The sequence below is a fragment of the Hypanus sabinus genome, chromosome 8 (genome assembly GCF_030144855.1).
Source record: "Hypanus sabinus isolate sHypSab1 chromosome 8, sHypSab1.hap1, whole genome shotgun sequence".
NCBI classification, from domain to species: Eukaryota; Metazoa; Chordata; class Chondrichthyes; order Myliobatiformes; family Dasyatidae; genus Hypanus; species Hypanus sabinus.
This window is the reverse complement of record NC_082713.1, coordinates 68250778-68269665: the sequence shown is the minus strand read 5'-3', so window position 1 is coordinate 68269665 and position 18888 is coordinate 68250778.

The following is an 18888-nucleotide window of genomic DNA, read 5'->3' as shown; positions in this document are numbered from 1 at the left end:
AGCACGCTCGACCAGGAGATGGCAGGCCGGATCATCGACTTCCTACACCAGCCACCAATGGAGGACAGGTACACTAAGCTTAAGGTGCTCCTGATCCGTGCCTTCAGACTCTCCTGCCGCGAACAGGCCGCGCGGCTCCTACACATGGAAGGCCTGGGCGACCGCACGCCATCCAAGCTCATGAATGATATGCTGGTGCTCATGGACAGCCATAAGCCGTGCCTTTTATTTGAACAGTTGTTCCTCGAGCAAATGCCAGAGGACATTTGCCTCCTTCTCGAGAGTGAGGATTTCAGCGACCCACACAGGGTCGCGGCTAAAGCAAACGTCCTTTGGCAGAGCAAGCAAAGTGGAGCAGCCTCCATTGGCCTAGCCACGATTGCATGCCCCAAAACCCAGGCCCCACAAACGAAGCCGTCGAGACCCATGGGGGAAAAAGATGAAAGTTCGGCACAATGGTGTTTCTATCACCAAAGATGGGGCTCAGGTGCGCACAGCTGCCGTCCACCAGGTGCTTTTCCGGGAAATGCCGGGGTCAGCTGTCGCTAATGGCTACGACGACTGGTAAACAAGACAGCCTCCTGTACCTCTGGGACCAGCACTCCGGGCGGTGCTTCCTGGTAGACACCAGGGCTGAGGTCAGCATACTCCCCCCCTCGAACATGGACACTTGTAAAGCGGTCCCAGGCCCCAAACACACCACTGAAAATGGCACCAGTATTCGGACATCTGGCCTGTGAACTATCGCACTGCATTTTGGGTCCAGCTGTTTCACTTAGACTTTCACGTTGGCGGTGGTGTCACAGCCACTACTAGGGGCTGATTTGCTACAAGCCAACTGCCTCCTGGTCGACTTGAAAGGCCAGCGTTTGGTCCACGCCGAGATTTTCCAGCTCAGAGAAGCCAAGCTACCAGCCCTCCACCTAGATTCTGTGACCCTCTCGGGTAATGAATTCACCAGGGTGTTTGCGGAATTCCCCTCCATAGTCACCCCGCAGTTCTCTACGGCTGACCCCACGCACGGCGTGCAGCACCACATCCCCACGCAAGGACTGCTGCTGCATGCCCGAGCTCGCAGGCTCCTACCCGACAAGCTCCACCTCTCCAAGGAGGAGTTCCGTAAGATGGAAGAGCTGGGAATCGTCAGCCTCTCAGACAGCCCGTGGACATCCCCGCTGCACATGGTGCCCAAGTCCGCAGGAGGATGGAGGCCCTGCGGAGACCACAGAAGGCTCAATGACACCATAACCGCCGACAGAAACCCGCTACCCCACATCCAGGACTTCACGGCAAACCTGCACAGAGCGACCATATTCTCGAAAATCGACCTGGTCAGGGGATACCATCAGATCCCATTGCACCCCGACGACGTGCCCAAGACAGCCCTCATCACCCCGTTTGGCTTGTTTGAATTCCTGAGGATGCCTTTCCATCTCAAGAATGCAGCCCAAGCTTTGCAAAGGCTCATGGACTCGGTGGGACACGGCCTGGATTTCATTTTCATTTACTTGGACGATATCCTGGTGGCCAGCAGTTTGCACCAGGAGCACGTGGCACATTTGTGCCAGCTCTGCCAATGCCTGAGCGACCATGGACTGGCAATCAATCTGGTGAAGTGCTAGTTTGGGCTGACAGAGATCAACTTCTTGGGCCACAGAGTCAACCGACATGGCGCAGTTCCCCTACCGGACAAGGTCCAGGCCATCCGCCAGTTCCCCAAGCCCAGCACGGTCAAGGGCCTGCAGGAGTTTGTAGGGATGGTCAACTTTTATCATCGGTTTGTGCTGGAGGCAGCCTGCATCATGACCTGATGGCCGGCAAAGCCAAAGAAGTGACATGGGACGCGGAGTCCACGGAGGCGTTCGAGCAGGCCAAGGAGGCGCTGGCAAAGGCAGCCCTCCTAGTGCACCCGAGAGTCGATGTACCCAAGGCACTCACAGTTGACACTTCCGACATGGCAGTCGGCGGAGTCCTGGAGCAGCTCATCGAGAACCAGTGGTGACCACTCGCTTTCTTCAGCCGGCACCTACGGCCACCAGAGATGAAGTACAGCACCTTCGACAGAGAGCTGCTAGCGCTCTACTTGGCTGTCCGGCATTTCTGATACTTACTCGAGGGAAGGAAGTTCACGGTGTATATGGACCACAAGTCCCTCACCTTCGCATTGGCCAAGGTATCGTACCCATAGTCGGCTCGGCAGCAGAGACACCTGTCCTTTATTTCGGAATTCACCCCGGACGTCCGCCACATCGCAGGGAAGCACAACATCGTCGCCGACACACTGTCTCACCCCATCCTCCACTCAGTAGGCATATCGTCCTCAGGAACAGACTATGCAACACTGGCGGAAGCACAACGGTCGGACACCGAGATCCTGGCTTACCGCATCGCTATTTCGGGACTCCAGTTGGAGGACGTCTCCATCGGTCCAGCAGCGGATCGACTCCTGTGCGACGTGTCTACTGGTAAACCCCGACCCATGGTACCAGCGGCATGGAGGTACCGGGTGTTCTACACACTGCACGACCTGGCCCACCCGTTCATCCAGGCGACCATCAAGCTGGTAGCGGACAGATTCATCTGGCACGGTTTGCGTGAACAGGTCAGACACTGGGCCAGGACCTGCGTACACTGCCAGACCGCCAAAGTCCAGCGGCACATGAAGTCTCCCCTCTAGCAGTTCCAGTCGATGCACAGCAGGTTCTAACACATCCATGTGGACATCGTCGGCCCCCTGCCAGTCTCCCGGGGCACCAGGTAGATCTTTACCATGGTAGACAGGTTCACCAGATGGCTGGAAGCCATACCGCTCGCAGACACGTCCACTGAGTCCTGCGCCAGGACGCTCATTGCAAACTGGATCACTAGGTTCGGCCTCCCAACGGATATCACCTCCAACAGAGGGGCACAGTTCACGTCTGGTTTGTGGACAGCTCTGGTGCAGCTCCTGGGCACCCAGCTGTATCACACCACAGCGTACCATCCCCAGTCCAACAGTTTGGTAGAGCAATTCCACCGGCATCTCAAGTCGGCCCTGATGGCACGTCTCAGGGGCCCCAACTGGACAGATAAGCTTCTCTGGGTCCTACTGGGCATCTGCACAGCCCCCAAGGAGGACCTGGACACTTCCTCGGCGGAATTGGACTACAGCACCCCCCCCCCCCCCCTGACGGTCCCAGGCGAGTTCATACCAGAGGCCTAAGGTTTGGACGAAACTCCAGCAGCGGTGCTAAAGAGGCTGCAGGACAAGGTTGGGACCCTGGCATTGGTCCCAACCTCCAGGCATGGTCCCACGCCATCCTTCACCCCTAAAGACCTCCGAGACTGTGAGTATGTTTTATTCACAGGGGTATGTACAGGTCACCTCTACAGCAGCCGTATGAGGGACCCTTCAGGGTGATCTGGGACAATGGAACCACATGTGTCGTGGAGGTGGGTGGTCGGGAAGAGACTTTTACAGTGCACCGCCTCAAACCGGCGCACTTGGACATTGAGCAACCGGTGAGCCCCCCACCCCAGGCAAGCCACACAGACTGGGGGCTCCACTCCCCCGGTGGACATTTCTGGGAGGGGTGGTGTGGCGGCCCGCACACGCAAGACTTGAACTGTCATCGGGTGCCGCAAGCAGACACGCGGTAGCACATTTGGAACTACCTGTTCGGGGCAGACCTTCCAGGGATAGTCTGACATCACTTCCCCCCGCGGGTCACACGGCCCCATGGGAGGAGAGATTGAAGCGCGCGATTTTGAATCAGTAAAGACATTCTGAGTTCAGCTCTCTCTGCCTCCGTGTGTTTCTTCAGTAGTGTGTTGCGCGCAACTACACCCTTAAACAATGCAGTATAGCAACTATTTACATTGTATTAGGTTTTATAAGTAACATTGAAATGACTTAGAAGTACAGGCAGTCCCCAGGTTATGAATGAGTTCCACTCCTGAGTCCGTCTTTAAGTCGGATTTGAAGTTGGAACAGATACATCCGGTATTATTTAGCGTCAGTTAGTCAAACGTTTTTCTTAGTATATAGTACATATTTTACCTTTCTATGCATATTAAACACTTAAGAAACATACGTATTTCAATAATTAAACCACTGCGTTGCTTAGTAATAATTGTAGCTTTCATCAGGGCAGGGCCTTTCACATGCTCCATTAAAATTGTTCCGATTGTAGCCTAACGCTTTTCCAATGACCAATGGCGTTTCACCTCTTTCCGATCGCTTTAAACTTCCACTTTATTTTCAATCGTGATTGTGATGACTTTCATGAACAGAAACACCGCAGATTCAGAGTTGCACCACCAGGTGCTAATGTCCACCACATGGAGATATGTTAAATAAAGTCCGGGGTTCCGCTGGGTCCTAAAGACCACTGCACTGAGTCAGGTTAAATAAGGGACTTGAGCATCTGCGTTTTTTGGTATCCGCGGGGGGTCTTGGAACCAATCCCCCGCTGATAAGGAAGGCCAACTGTATAAAGTGTAAAAGAGAGTCCAGGGCAGTTATAGGACCAATACAAAATAATCCTAGAGATATTGTAATGGGAGATGCAGAGCTGGCAGAGGAACCGAGTGTGTATTTTGCATCAGTCTTCACAGTGGAAGACATCTGCAGTATACTGGACATTCAAGAGTGTCAGGAAAGTGAAGTTTGTGCAGTGAAATTATGACTAAGAAGGTGCTCTGGATGTTTAATGGTCTGAGGGTGGATAAATCTCCTGGACCTAATGGAATGCACCCTTGGATTCTGAAGGAAGTAGCTAGAGAGATTGTGGAAGCATTTACGATGATCTTTCAAGAACTGATAGATTCTGGCATTGTACCAGGTGACTGGAAAATCGCAAATGTTACTTGGCTATTTAAGAAGGGTGGGAGGCAGCAGAAAGGAAAATATAGACCTGTTAGCCTGATGTCAGTGGTTGGGAAGTTATTGGAATCAATTGTTAGGGATGAGATTACGGAGTACCTGGAGACACATGACAGGATAAGCCAAAACCAGCATGGTTTCCTGAAAGGAAAATCTTGCCTGACAAACCTACTGCAATTATTTGAGGAAATTACAAGCAGGGTAGACAAAGGAGATACAGTAGACATGGTGTACTTAGATTTTCTGAAGGCCTTTGACAAGGGGCCACACACAAGGCTGCTGAGCAAGGTAAGAGTCCATGGAACTACAGGGAAGTTGCTAGCGTGGGTGGAGCAGTAACCATTACCCTAAAGTTTAATCTCCAATTTGAGCCAGTTGAGAAGAAGGCGAATGTAATGTTGGCATTCATTTCTAGAGGTATAGAATATAAGAGCAGGGATGTGATGTTGAGACTCTATAAGGCACTTGTGAGACCACACTTGGAGCATTGTGTGCAGTTTTGAGCTCCTTATTTTAGAAAGGATATACTGACATTGGAGAGGGTTCAGAGGAGATTCATGAGAATGATTCCACAGTGAAAGGGTTTCCATATGAGGAACGTTTGGCAGCTCTTGGGCTGTATTCCCTGCAGTTCAGGTGAATGAGGGGAAATCTCGTAGAAACATTCCGAATGTTAAAAGGCCTGAATAGATTAGATATGGTGAAGTTATTTCCCATGGTAGGGGATTCTAGGAGAAGAGGGCATGACTTCAGGATTGAAGGACATCCTTTTAGAACTGAGATGCAGAGAAATTAACTTAGTCAGAGTGTGGTAAATCTGTGGAATTTGTTGCCACGAGCGACTGTGGAGGCCAAGTCATTGGATGCATTTAAGGCATGGATAGATAGGTTCTTGATTAGCCTGGGCATCAAAAAGTATGGGATGAAAGCAGAGGAGTGGAGATGACTGGATGAAGTGGATCGGCCCATGATTGAATGGCAGAGCAGCCTGGATGGCTGAATGACCTACTTCTGTTCCTTTTTTCTTATGGTTTTGTATAATCAGGACTCCGTGATGCGATGCTCACTCAAATGCAGGCTCTGAGAGTAGTCACACTCAGCTCAGTTCTGGAGTTCAGCCTCTTAAAGTTCATCCTTGGACCAAGGTTATGCTGATGCCTGGAAAAAAGTGGTACCGGTCAAACTTAAATTGGGCACATCCTTTGCTCTGCTTGACAAAACTATTGAATTCAGCTCCTATCACCTTGCTGACAATTGGGAGTAGATTCACAGTTGGAAGTATTAGTTCCATTGGATTTGTTCTGCTATTTATGAACAAAATATAGCTGCAGAATTTTTCATATTATCGATTAGATGCCAGTGCTTTAACCATACTATAATGGTTTGAGACCATATTGGTTGTAGTGTAGATTTTCTAATCGTGCAGTTGGGATTTTGTCTGGTTCTAAAAAGACAGAGACTCACAGATCACGTGTCTGTTTCATCCATATCAACCAGTGAATATTAAAAAGAAAATTACCATATTTATCCATATTAGCCATCCATATTAATCACATTTTCTCATGCTTGCTGCATAGTCTTTTATGCCATGACAACAGAAGTGCTGATCTAGACACTTCTTTAATACTGTCAGCAAATCTGCTTCCTCCACTCTCTCTGGCATTCTTTGCTGGTGACTTTGTTGTCAGGAATTTCTTGATATCATGTGGAGCGAATTGGGCAGCATGATAGTAGAGGTTAGCCCAACGCTTTACAGTTCTAGCCATCCAGGTTCAATTCCTGCCGCTGCCTGTAAGGAGTATGTACATACTCCTCGAAACAGTGTGGGTTTCCTCCGGGTGCTCCAGTTTCCTCCCATAGTCCAAAGACCTACTGGTTGGTAGGTCAATTAGTCATTGTAAATTGTCCCATGAGTAGGCTAGGGCAGTGGTTCCCAAAGGGGGTAGCTATGTGTCCTAAAGGGGTGTTAGGGGAAGTAGAAGTCATTGGGGAGTGGTCGAGACTTTTTGGGGGGTGGGGGTGACGCAGTAAGCGGCACCCTTACTTGAGTCACAAGATCTGACCGACCATTAGTCGAGCAGGCACTTCCAAAAATAAAAGGATGAGGCACTGGAACACTTGTTATCACAATGCATCTGAAACTCAGCAATCTCATCCAACCTTACCAAACAAACAGATATTATTGGGGACGCATGAATTAGCAAACAGGGTGCCCAACAGTTCCCCTTGACTCACAGCATGGAACAAGTTCAAGTTCTTGCAAATTAACAGTAATAAGTCAAGATTACCCTGTCACCTTTTTCAACAGATCTATTAAAAACAGGTCGTACAACGATGCAACACTGGTCCAAACCAAATAGTGCAATAAAGCCAATCAGTGATCCTGCAGACTCCAAGAATTCCTTTTGAAGTGTTTCAAGCAACCTTGGCTTTAATGTGTGGTCAAGAGCCATCTTTGGGGATTATGAGATCTTATGTAATTGGTCAAGTGTGCTAACTGGAATAGTACAAAGGTAACTTGCCAAACACCAACCCTATTGCAACTAACATTCAGTTTACAATCTGAATCCTTGTAAACGTAATTTTTGCTGTTGTGATCATCTTCATCCTCGTCTCGCCACTCCTATGGATGCTGCTATCATCATTCCATCTGTGTCAATTCACTGCCATCGTCAACATCCAATAGGCATTCCATGTTTGTGTAAATTTTTTATTTTAATGAAACCCTGTTAATGATGGATAAATATGTATGGTGCAATTTCTATGAAGCTATGGTGGTGAAGCCTTGAATTCTAATCCTAAGAAATGCTAAAAGACAAAAACTGCAGAAAGCTCAGAAATACAATGTTAAATACTGGGAGTATGGTTTTATTCTGTTCTCATCAGATCAGTGATGCCCATGTATTTTATTTGTAATACTGTACTGTCTAATGAAGCCATGAAACCATCAAGATTGCAGGAACTCTTCTGGAAAAAAAAAGACCCCCTAAAAAGGGTACTTATAGTTTAACTCAGTTCCAGAAGATGAAAAGAGTATTTGAAAAGTGTTGCACTCAAGTCTATTGCCACGAATTCTAAAAATGACCCTGATAGTGGTCTCATTGCTTCTTATAACATTTCCAAAATGATAGCAAAGTGTGGAAAATCTCATACAACTCTTGAAAGATTAATAGTGCCTGCTGTATCAGAAGTGCTCACCACTCTTCTCAAAATGGATACCAGTATTTTAAAATCAATTCTTCTGAGTAGGTTTGCTGGGCAGCACAGCCTGAAGGACCTACTCTGTGCTGTATCTCAATCAATCAATCAATAAATCAATATACTGGGCACATCCGGGTCTCAGGAGGAAGGCTGTTAAATGCTGGGAATCACCATCACAGAGTTTGAGAATATTGTTGAAGCCCTTTGTTTCTGTTAGCTGTTTAATTTACATGACTAGATATGGATGGACTGCAGTGCTTTGATCTGAGCTGTTGGGTGTGAGATCATTTAGCTCCATCATTTTAGCACACATGTCATCCTGCTTTGCAGCTTCACCAAATTGGCTCTTCATCCTGAAAAGAGAAAAAAACACTGAACCAAGATCCCAGTGACATGACTTGAAATGCACTCAGCTATATTCACTAACAAGTATTCAAATCTTGGGCTGACTGAAAATTTTAGCTACCAGTTTTTCCAAATTCATAATTTGTTTTCTCCCTGACTGACTGACTACAGGAAGTTGAGCAAAAAATTTCTTTCGCAAAATTAGAGCCTACAAGTTGGAATGAGACAGCGTAAGTAGGGGAGTGTTCTTGTCATCACAGGAAGAGAGTTTGGCTTAAGGGAAACATTCCAGATCTCTGTGTGATTTGTGGAATATGGGGAACCATGAAGTTCTCACTGTGCAAAATGGTTGGCAAAGTAGGAGTCTAAGGCCTATTGCAGTAGCCCAGGTGGGTTGCCGGAGAGTCATTGAATGGCCCCATTTGTTGACTGTTTTCAGTGATGTTCAAGGACTCCAATCTGCCGTGGCTCCAAAGGCAAATACGGACGTAAATGATGGAGTAAAGAATCAGATGGATGGTGGGGTAGAGAGGTATTGAGAGGTTTGTTGAACCTGGAGGAAGAAATTCTGTTCCACATGGTTAATAAACCAGTGCTAGTGTTATGAGTGATGAACAGACCTGATGGAAATGGGGTGCAGAGTTAACCATTCCACCCCCCCCCCAAGAACTATGAACTATTGCTGTTGCTGTGCTGCTACTGAGAGAGAGAGATGAAGTCCAGGCAAGAACATTTTTTTTTTACAGATAAGAGGGAGAGAGAGACTGTTGATTTACTGTATTTTGTCTCTTCCTGGAAAAATTTACCTTTCACTACAAGGACTTTACTTTGCTCGTTAACATTCCTCAGGAGATAGCAGGAGTAACCTGATTTGATGGACACAGTCATTCAGAGTTGATGGATAGCTGAGACCCCGTTAGCAGGGATAAAAGACAGATCTGGACAGACACCCTTCAGACACACCAGTGGACACTGACTGAGTGTTGTGAACCCACAGAAAAGTGGGGGCTTCAGAGACCAAATCAGGAGATCGGTCAATAAAGCTCACAGTGGGACAGCAGGGCCAGTGGGGACTTGTGTGTGTGTCCACTCATGCCAGAGTGATGAGTCCACCACAGAAGAACGGTCTAGCTGAAGGACGAAGTGGTCATAACTGAATGGTTACAACAACACGATGGGTTAAGAAAGCCACAGAAGGTTTGCTTGCTGCAGCTGCCTAATCTCTCACTCTCTCTCTCTCCAACAATTACAACACAACAACCATAACTACCTCAGCATGTATGAACTGAACTGAACTTTATACTTTTCTATGACAATTTATTTACCCCTAGACATTGATAGAGCTTGTATATTATTGCTTATTATTATTCCTACACTTTTAGGTTTATTATAGCTAACTTGTTTTATATGTATATTTGCATTTTTGATACTGTATTGGGTAATTTACTAATAAACATCTTTAGTTTTTGGTACCACCAGACTCCAACAGATTCTTCTTTCTCTGCTGGTCTGACACCCAGTTATGGGGTACGTAACACTAGAAAAAAAATCAGCTTATCTTCCCTCTCACAGTTACAAAGTTTCCTGAGGCAAGGGATGCCCAAACCAGCTGAGAGCATTAAAATAGAATAGAAAATTAGGAGTGCTCCTAGCATTCCTGCTTCCATTTCAGATTTCCAGCATATGCAAATGCTCTACTTTGGCTCAAGAATTAGAATGATTGGTAACATAAAGGTAATCGTAATATTTAAGTGGCCAACTGCTTGGCCTCAAGTGGGTTAGTCAAGTTTCATTTTATTTTTCAGGAATTACATCCAAGCTAAAGGGTGACTGAGATTTGTTCAGTTCTTTAACATCTGATCTGATCTGATCTGAAACGAAGCTATTGTGAGAAGAGTGAGCCACAAAATGCCATTAAACTACAATACCCAACATTATAACGACACAAAGCTGCTGTTTAATGTCCAACAGAAAATGACAAGACAACTTTTGAAGTTTGCACCATTGATAAATAGGTCTTTGCAGTGGACTTGCCAATGTTATAGATGCTGGCCAAGCAACCCTTAGATGGTCTATTTTCCACCTGCTACCTGGCATATTGCTCAGGTGATGAGAACAAGATGCTGTAAATACTCATCAGGTCAGGCAGCATTCATGGAGATAGAAACAGGACATGATTCAGTTTGATGATCCTTTATAATAGAGTTCAAGAAAGCTACATATAATAGAGTTCAAGAAAGCTACAGCATAAAAGAAGACCAACATGTCCATTGTGGCTATCAACTATTTTTCACTTTGTTAGACAAAAGTTCGTCAACCTGAAGCATTAACTTTGTTTCTTCATCTGTTAATTGCTTTCTAACTATGCTGGGTGCTTCCAACATCTTCTGTTTTAACTCCATAACACTTAAATTTTTGGTTATTACATTGTACTGATATAATAACCATCAATGTGAATGCAATAAAGCAAACTGGATGTCAGAAAGAATTTAATTACTGTAATGTTAATTTTATGATATCATGATCAGCATTTGATCCACTCAAAAATGTAAAACGAATGCAGACTAATTCAACTCATTTAGTCATAATTCTCTTTTTATTCCACTGTTTCCATTCTTCTCCTTTGAATAGATGGTTTTCTACATCAGCTATTATTTCATAGATGGCAAACCTGTTTTATTTTCTAAACGTAGTTGAAAATGCTTAAAGACCCTTGACTGCTTTAAACATTTCTCCCTCTTTCTCCTGCTTTGAAGATGAATGCAAATGTGTAATTACTCTATCATTCAATTTGTGCAGGTTAAACTTTTTATTAGGCAATGTTCCAAAGCATTGTAGACAAGGCCAACCAAACTAATGCAAAGTAAACCTTGTTATAAATATGGAGTTCAAATACGGATCAGCCATTGAATTATGGAACATGCTCCAGAGTCTGAATGGTTTACTTCTGTATCTGTCATCTTAACCGATTTTTATTAGTTACAATAAAAAAAAGATTATTCAATCAGAGGCCCAAAAATGTAATGTTTGAAGAACTCCCTTGGAGATACAAGAACAAGGCTTAGTGGTCAAACTAATAGTACATATTTGTGATTCATTGTTAGCTTTTGCTGAAGGGACCTGAAGTTCCAGTCCTCTGAGCCAGGCTCATCTGTTGAAATTACACAATTCACTTCTCCCTCAAGGTTCAGTAGCGTTGGAACTAATAATCTACTATATGGATACCCAATGGAAACCAAATGCTCCAAATGGATGTGTCAGAACAATGTAGGCCACTTGGATTTAATGGACATCTCAATAATTAACTTAAAATTGTGTCAGTATTTGTAAATTGTCATTTGTGCACTTTGAAAAAACTTACATCATACCAAATTTATAAAACAAATTATATCTATCTAGTGGCAAGAAATCTAGCAGCAACAATAACCTACAATACTTGCAAAAGGCATCTGAGTGGGAACAGAATTTAGAGCTGGGAATTCAAGACTGAATACACACAAAAAGTAACGATTATGTAAGGTTAATACTTGCTGTATTTAACATAGTAGCAAATCCTGTTTGACTAGACAAGGTATCTCCCCTCTTAAGTCACCTTAGAATCCACAGAACCAAAGGAGAGGTACCATATCCTTGACTACAAAAGGCAGCTTAAGAGGGAAAAAATGATTATTACTTTGAGCCAGAAGTACATATTAGATCAGATTTATGGTATTGAACATATAATGGAATATTTATGGACAAAAATTATGGCTTCTGATAGTGATTTTTAAGTACATGTTTGGACTCTCAACTTGGGATTGTGATGGAAATCTGTTTTTTTCTGAAATACTATTTCACATGCAACTCAGAGCAAAGATGAAAGATCCATGATATTTTGGACTGTAAATACAAAAGATAGGAAGACCAGGTAAATTTTGACCAACTCTACTAATATTTTCTTATGTAGCTTATTGTCAAATACTACAACATACTGCTTCCATAACAAGATGGTGCCAGTGACCAACATGACCAATGATGGTGTCCTGCAGACAGTTCACAAAATTACTTTTTCACTCTTTTAAATATGCTTCTGCTACTAAACTGCATGCAATTGTAGTTTACATTTTGATTATGTGTTTTTGGGCTGACTGCGTGATCTAGCACTTCTGCTGTCTCTAGGTGAATTCAGTGAAGTTGAGACTAGCGTGTGTAGCCTAAAGGTGTAGCACAAACCTATGACTGGGTCCATTACTTCTCACTGATTAAAGCATCAAGAAAAATTGAAATCAACAAGGACGAGTGCAGAAGGCGAGCTGGTGTTACATTTTCTTTCTGGTTTCTGGTTACTCTTTTTTCCCTTTTGCATGATTTAATTAGAGCGCTTCAGGCAGATTGGCTCTGCGGTCTGCAGTCAACAAATGACACAGTGTTAAACTGAACTGAACAGTAGTAAACTGAACACTTTGAGACCATCTCAAAGTCACTGATGTTTAATAATCTGTGTGTTTAAAAAAAAGGCTCTAGAGCTTTCTCAATGTATATATTGAATAATCTCTTGGGCTTCTAACTGGGTACATGTATTGATTTTAACCAACATTTCGATGAGTTTGTCATTGAAACATCAGTTAAAATCAATACCTGTACCTGGCTGGAGGCCCGAGAAGAGTTTATTCATTCTGTATGTTATTGGCTCACTTTTTGCCATTTCTGAGATTTGTTCTTTATTTTTGCACATTCAGTGTTTGATATTTTCTTTGAAATAACTCCATATTTTGTGGCTGCCTGCACAAGGATGAATCTCAGTGTTGTATACTGCATGTATGAATTGATAATAAATGTTTTTTGAATTGTTCAACCTTTCTATGAAAGCATTGGACATGATCAGAATTTCTGCCTAAGGTACTTAGGAAGACAGCGTTTGAACGCCTGGTAATAAATTATATGCAAAGTTTTCTGTAATCTTAAATTGAAAATGCTTAAATTCATTGCATAAGGATGGAGGACAGAATGAATTGGGTACAATTGGATATAATTGAATATCAATCCCAGGGTAGCTTGATGTTCTAACAAAATGGTAATAACTCTTGCCCTGCAACTGATGAAGAAAGTAATCTGTCATGGAGTAATAAAACACAGAAACACACCTTTCTGCCCATCTGGTCCATGCGAAACAGAGCATCCTCCTTACAGTCAAAATTGCCAGCATTCAACCCACAACCATCCGAGCCCTTTCCCTTCATGTACCTAACCAAGTGCCTCTTAAACATTTCAATTGTACCCACTTCAACTTCTGACAGCTCATTCCAGTTATTCACCAGCCTCTGTAAGAAAGTTGTCTCTCAAGTCCCTTTTAAGCCTCTCCCCTCATGTCTTGTTATCTGTGCCCTCTAGTTGTGGGCTTCCCATCCCTGGGGAAAAGACTATGACTGTCTGTGGTGAACTACATATACCTGCCCCCCCCACCCCCCGCTGACTGCTCCTGTGGCCCCTCCCACTGACTGTGGCTCCTCCCATGGACCCCGGTATAAAGGCGATTGGAGACACAGCCCCGGCCTCAGTCTCCGGGATGTAGTGTGGTGGTCATTTGCTGCTTGTTCTTTCTTCCAGCCAATAAAAGCCTATTCCTCACCTCATGTCTCCGAGAGTTATTGATGCTGCATCACTGTCCGCCCTATTTACACCCGTCATGATTTACTAAACTTCTATGGGGTCATTGGTCATTGTCCTGTGCTCCAGTGAATAAAGATCCAGGGTGGCAAAGTAGTTTAAAATACTTTGTTAGCTGGCAGTATATCCTCAAATCTGTCCAAGTAGTGGGTACTGGCAGCTAAACTCATCATGGAGGATAAACAGGGAAGTGATCTAGCATTTGAAGAATAGGTAGTTATAGTATTATCTCCCTTTAGTAAGAATACCTGTAGCTATCTATATCGGATAGGATTTAAGATCTTTGTTTGAATTCAGAACTTTGCGGACAGCAAACCTAATAACTGCAATATATTGTGTTTATACTGAAGCTCTGACTGATGAAGGCCAGCATGCCTAGTGCCTTCCTCACCACCCTGTCTACCTGCACTGCCATTTTGAATGAAATATGCATTTCTTCCCCCAGATCCTCCTGTGTCACAACTTTCATTGCATGCATTGTATATATCCTACCATGGTTTGAATGCCCAAAATATATCACATCACATTTATACAAATTAAAATTCATTGCATTCATATCCAAATCATTTATGTAAATAATGAATACCAGAGGTCCCAAGACAGACCCCTGGGACACACAGCAGACACATGATTCCATTTTAAAAATTGACTTTCAGTCTTCATCCTCTGCTTCCTATCAACAAGCCAATTCAGAATCTAACTTGCTAGCTCCCCTGAATCTCATGCAACCTAACCTTTCAGATCAGCTTGCCAAGTGGGACCTTGTCAAAAGTCTTACTAAAGTCCACATAGACAACGTCTGCTTTCTTGCTTTCACATATCCCCTTAGTCACATGAAGCCATGCTGACAATTGCTGATTCGACCTTCACTATCCAAGTGATGGTCGATCACACTTCTCAGATTTCCCTCCAGTAAACTCACAAATGAATTCAGGCTCACCAGCCTGTAGTTCCTTGACCCGTTCTTGCTACCCTTCTAGAACAATGAAGCAACATTAACCATTGTCCATTCTTCTGGAACTTTGTCAATGAGTAACTACAAAGGAAGTATTTCTGCGATTTCTTCCTTGGCCACCTGTAAGGTATGGGGTTGCACTCAGTCAGGCTCTGAGGATTTGCTCACCTTTGTGTGCCACAAGGCTGGAAGTATCTCCTTTCTCATAATATGCATATGATTAAAGACCTCACTACTTACTACATTCATTTCTTTGGCATCCATGTTATTCATCTCAGTAAATGCTGATAGACATTAAATATCTCAGTCATCTTCTGTAGCTCCACAAACTGTTCCAGCTGCTGTCATCCAGGAAACGGTGCCGCAGTACAAAAGCCAAGCCCAACAGGCTCCAGGTCAGCTTCTTCCACCAGGCTATCAGACTGATTAATTCATGATGATACAATTGTATTTTTTATGGTATATTGACTGTCCTGTTGTATATACTATTTATTACAAGTTACTATAAATCGCACAATGCACATTTAGACTGCGATGTAAAGATTTCTACGCCTCATGTATGTGAAGGATGTAAGTAATAAAGTCAATTCAATTCATTCATATAGGCAGCCCTGATGGTCTTTAAGAGGACCTAGTAACTTCAGCTAAGCAGATTAGAAGCAGAGTCAGGTTTAATATCAGCATGAAATTTGTTGACTTTGCAGCAGCAGTACAATGCAATTCATAATAACAGAGAAAAAATTGTGAATGAAAGTAAATAAGTAAAAATTAGAAAAATTATATATATAAAATAGTTAAATTAAATAAGTAGTGCAAAAATAGAAATAAAAAAGTAGTGAGCCAGGCTGCATCTATGGAAAAGAGTAAAAAATCCTAATGAAAGGCCTCAGCCCAAAACTTCAACTGTTTACACTTTTCCACAGATGCTGCCTGGCCTGCTGAGTTTCTCCAGCATTTTGTGTGTGTTGCTTTAGATTTCCAACATCTGCAGATTTTCTCCTGTTACTGGGGTAGCATTCATGTGTTCAATGTCCACTCAGAAATCAAATGGCAAAGGGGAAGAAGCTGTTCTTGAATCATTGAGTGCGTACCTTCAGGCTTCTGTATTTTCTTCCTACTGAGAACAAGGCGTGACCTGGCTGATGGGGGTCCTTAAAGATGGATGCCACCTTCCTGAGGCATCGCTCCTTGAAGACATCCTGGATAATACGGGGAAGGATTGTGGAGTAATTGAAGAACTGTGGTGCTGCTAGCAGAGCTGATGCCACACAGTCACGTGGTCTCCATCCCGTGCTGTCTACGTGAAGTTTGCTTGTTGCTCCTCTAACCATGTGGGTGCTTGGGTTTCCTCCTACATCACAAGAATGTGTGGATTGGTAACCTAACCGACTGATGCAAACTGTTCCCAGTACGTGGATGAGCGATAGAATCTGCAGGGAGCTGATGGGAATAGGTTAAGTGCAGATTAGCATAATGGTTGGTGCAAACTCAGTGGGCCAAAGGACTAATTTTCATGCTATCCAACTCTATGACTCTGTAACAGTGTGTGAATAGACTATAACCAGAAGCATGTTTAATGGAGCAGTACAGAGCCCTGCACTCAACTACCACTTCCACATCCAAGGACTGTGCAGATTGTTGGAGTGTAGGTTATATGAAATGCAGTTACCATTTCTGCTCCAAGCAACATACATTGCCATGGTGAGTCTGGCCTGCTGCTGCTGTTTGTCTGTTCTCATTGAATGCTGGGGAGTGATGGATATTGAAGATTATGTCCTAGGTGGGTGAAGAAAAGCTGAAACTGGGGAGAAGCTGCCTTCCTTTGCTTCCATTTCCTCCCTCCTCATATCCAGGGCTGCTGTTGTTGCATCTTCTCCAGTCTCTCTGCACAACAGTATCAGCATTACCTACCATTACCTAGCACAACACTCTACAGTCCCAGCGATACATTTCCAGCCACTGCCTGTAGGGAGTTTGTACGTTCTCCCTGTGACCTTGTGGGTTTCCTCCAGGTATTCCAATTCCTCCCACAGTCCAAAAACATACCGGTTAGTAGGTTAATTGGTCATTGTAAATATTCCCGCGATTAGACTAGGAGTAAATTGGGGGTTTGCTGGGTGGTGCTGCGAGAAGAGCTGGAAAGGCTTACTCCGCACAGTGTTTCAATAAGAATAATTAAATTTAAAAGCCCACAGATTACAGAAATGATCATGTGATGCAGGCTATGCTCTCTCACAGCAGAAGTAGTTTGTGATTTTTAAGAGATATCTGGAAACACAATTCGTTACATTATAATTGGTTCCCAGCAGAAACAGCTTGGCATATACAGTGAATTGTGGTTCACTAAGCCATCAGTTAATTGGGGCAGCTGCTTAATTGGGGCACGCACCTCTTAAAGAACAGAAACTAATCAAGAAAATTGCCAAGATTCCCTTTGTTTATGAGGAGGAATTTCTTTAGACAGGGAGTGGTTAATCTGTGAAATTCTTTGCCTCAGGCAGCAATGCAGGCCAAGTCTTAATGTATATAGGCTTATAGATTCTTGATTGGTCAGGGCATAAAAGGATACAGGGAGAAGCCTGGAGATTGGGGCTGAGAGGAAAATTGGATCAGCCAAGATGAAATGGCAAAATAGACTCAATGGACCAAATGGCCTAATTCTGCTCCTAAATCTTATGGTCTTTTGGTTTATCTGGAACACAATGCTGCTTAATTGGGGAAGGAGAGTTTTGTCAAATAGGTCTCACTAGCATCAGTCGTGCACACTTGTGTGGCCATTAGAGCAAACAGTTTTTAAATAGTGTTCGTTGTAGGTGTTTAAGTCAAAAACCGGTAATTTTTGTTACTGATAGTTGGTGAGAAGTAGGCAGTAAAACAATTCAGAATTGTTTTGCTCACTGCTGTTCCAAGTGTTCAAGCTTGGAGATGCCAGAAATGCCCAGGAGTGAAAATTAAACAATTTCACTACTCTAGAAAGCAAGGTAGGAACTATGAAGAATTCGAAGGTATTGACAATCATCTTGAATGTTAAAATTGAAAGTGGAAATTTTAAGATGCAATCATTGATAGCATTGTATTAAAGCATTCCTTTTCAAATCTTTCTATTATTATTATTCAAAAATAACACAGGTACATCAAAGTAACAACACTTACAATGCCTCAAAAAAAAAGAAATTATCTTAAAGATTGAAAATTTTTGTGATTAAAAAGAAACTCCTATAAGCACGAAAAGTGAGAAAAAAAAGAAGAAACACATTGGGGGTACAACCCTGGAGCCATGCGTCATACAAAAAGCTTCTAAAAATAAACAATGTGCTGTCTTTACGACAGTTATTTAGTTTATAATATTTTCGCTTAGTAATTCATTCAATAGTATTTTCTAGTTAGAATTAGAAGTGTTTAAAGTATATTCATTGCATGTAAAATATATCGGCATGCGATGACGTCACATCCGGTTTCGCCGCGTCTTGTGGGAAAACACCGGTATGAAATTAGCGCGAGGTTGGGGGCTTTCCACGAGGCTCACCTGAGCAGAAGTTGTTTTGCAGGCATGAGAAATCACAGTGAGAGCAACGCTGTAAGTTAATAGATAATCGATATATTGAACTAAGATGTTAATGCCGATCCTGTTAGAAGTAACGATGGTAGATAATGTTTATGCTTTCGTTAGTTAAAGAATCGCGGATAGTTTGCATGGAAGTGTATTTAAAGTAGTCAATGGAGCAGGTAGACTCTCCCTGTATACTGCACCTTAGTGTAATGTAGTTATAGTCACCTTTGCAAGTATTTACACTTGAAATGTGATATTAAGGAAGGAACAAATACTGTATCAATCTTGTATTGTTTTATCAACAGTTTTCACCATATGTTAATGTGA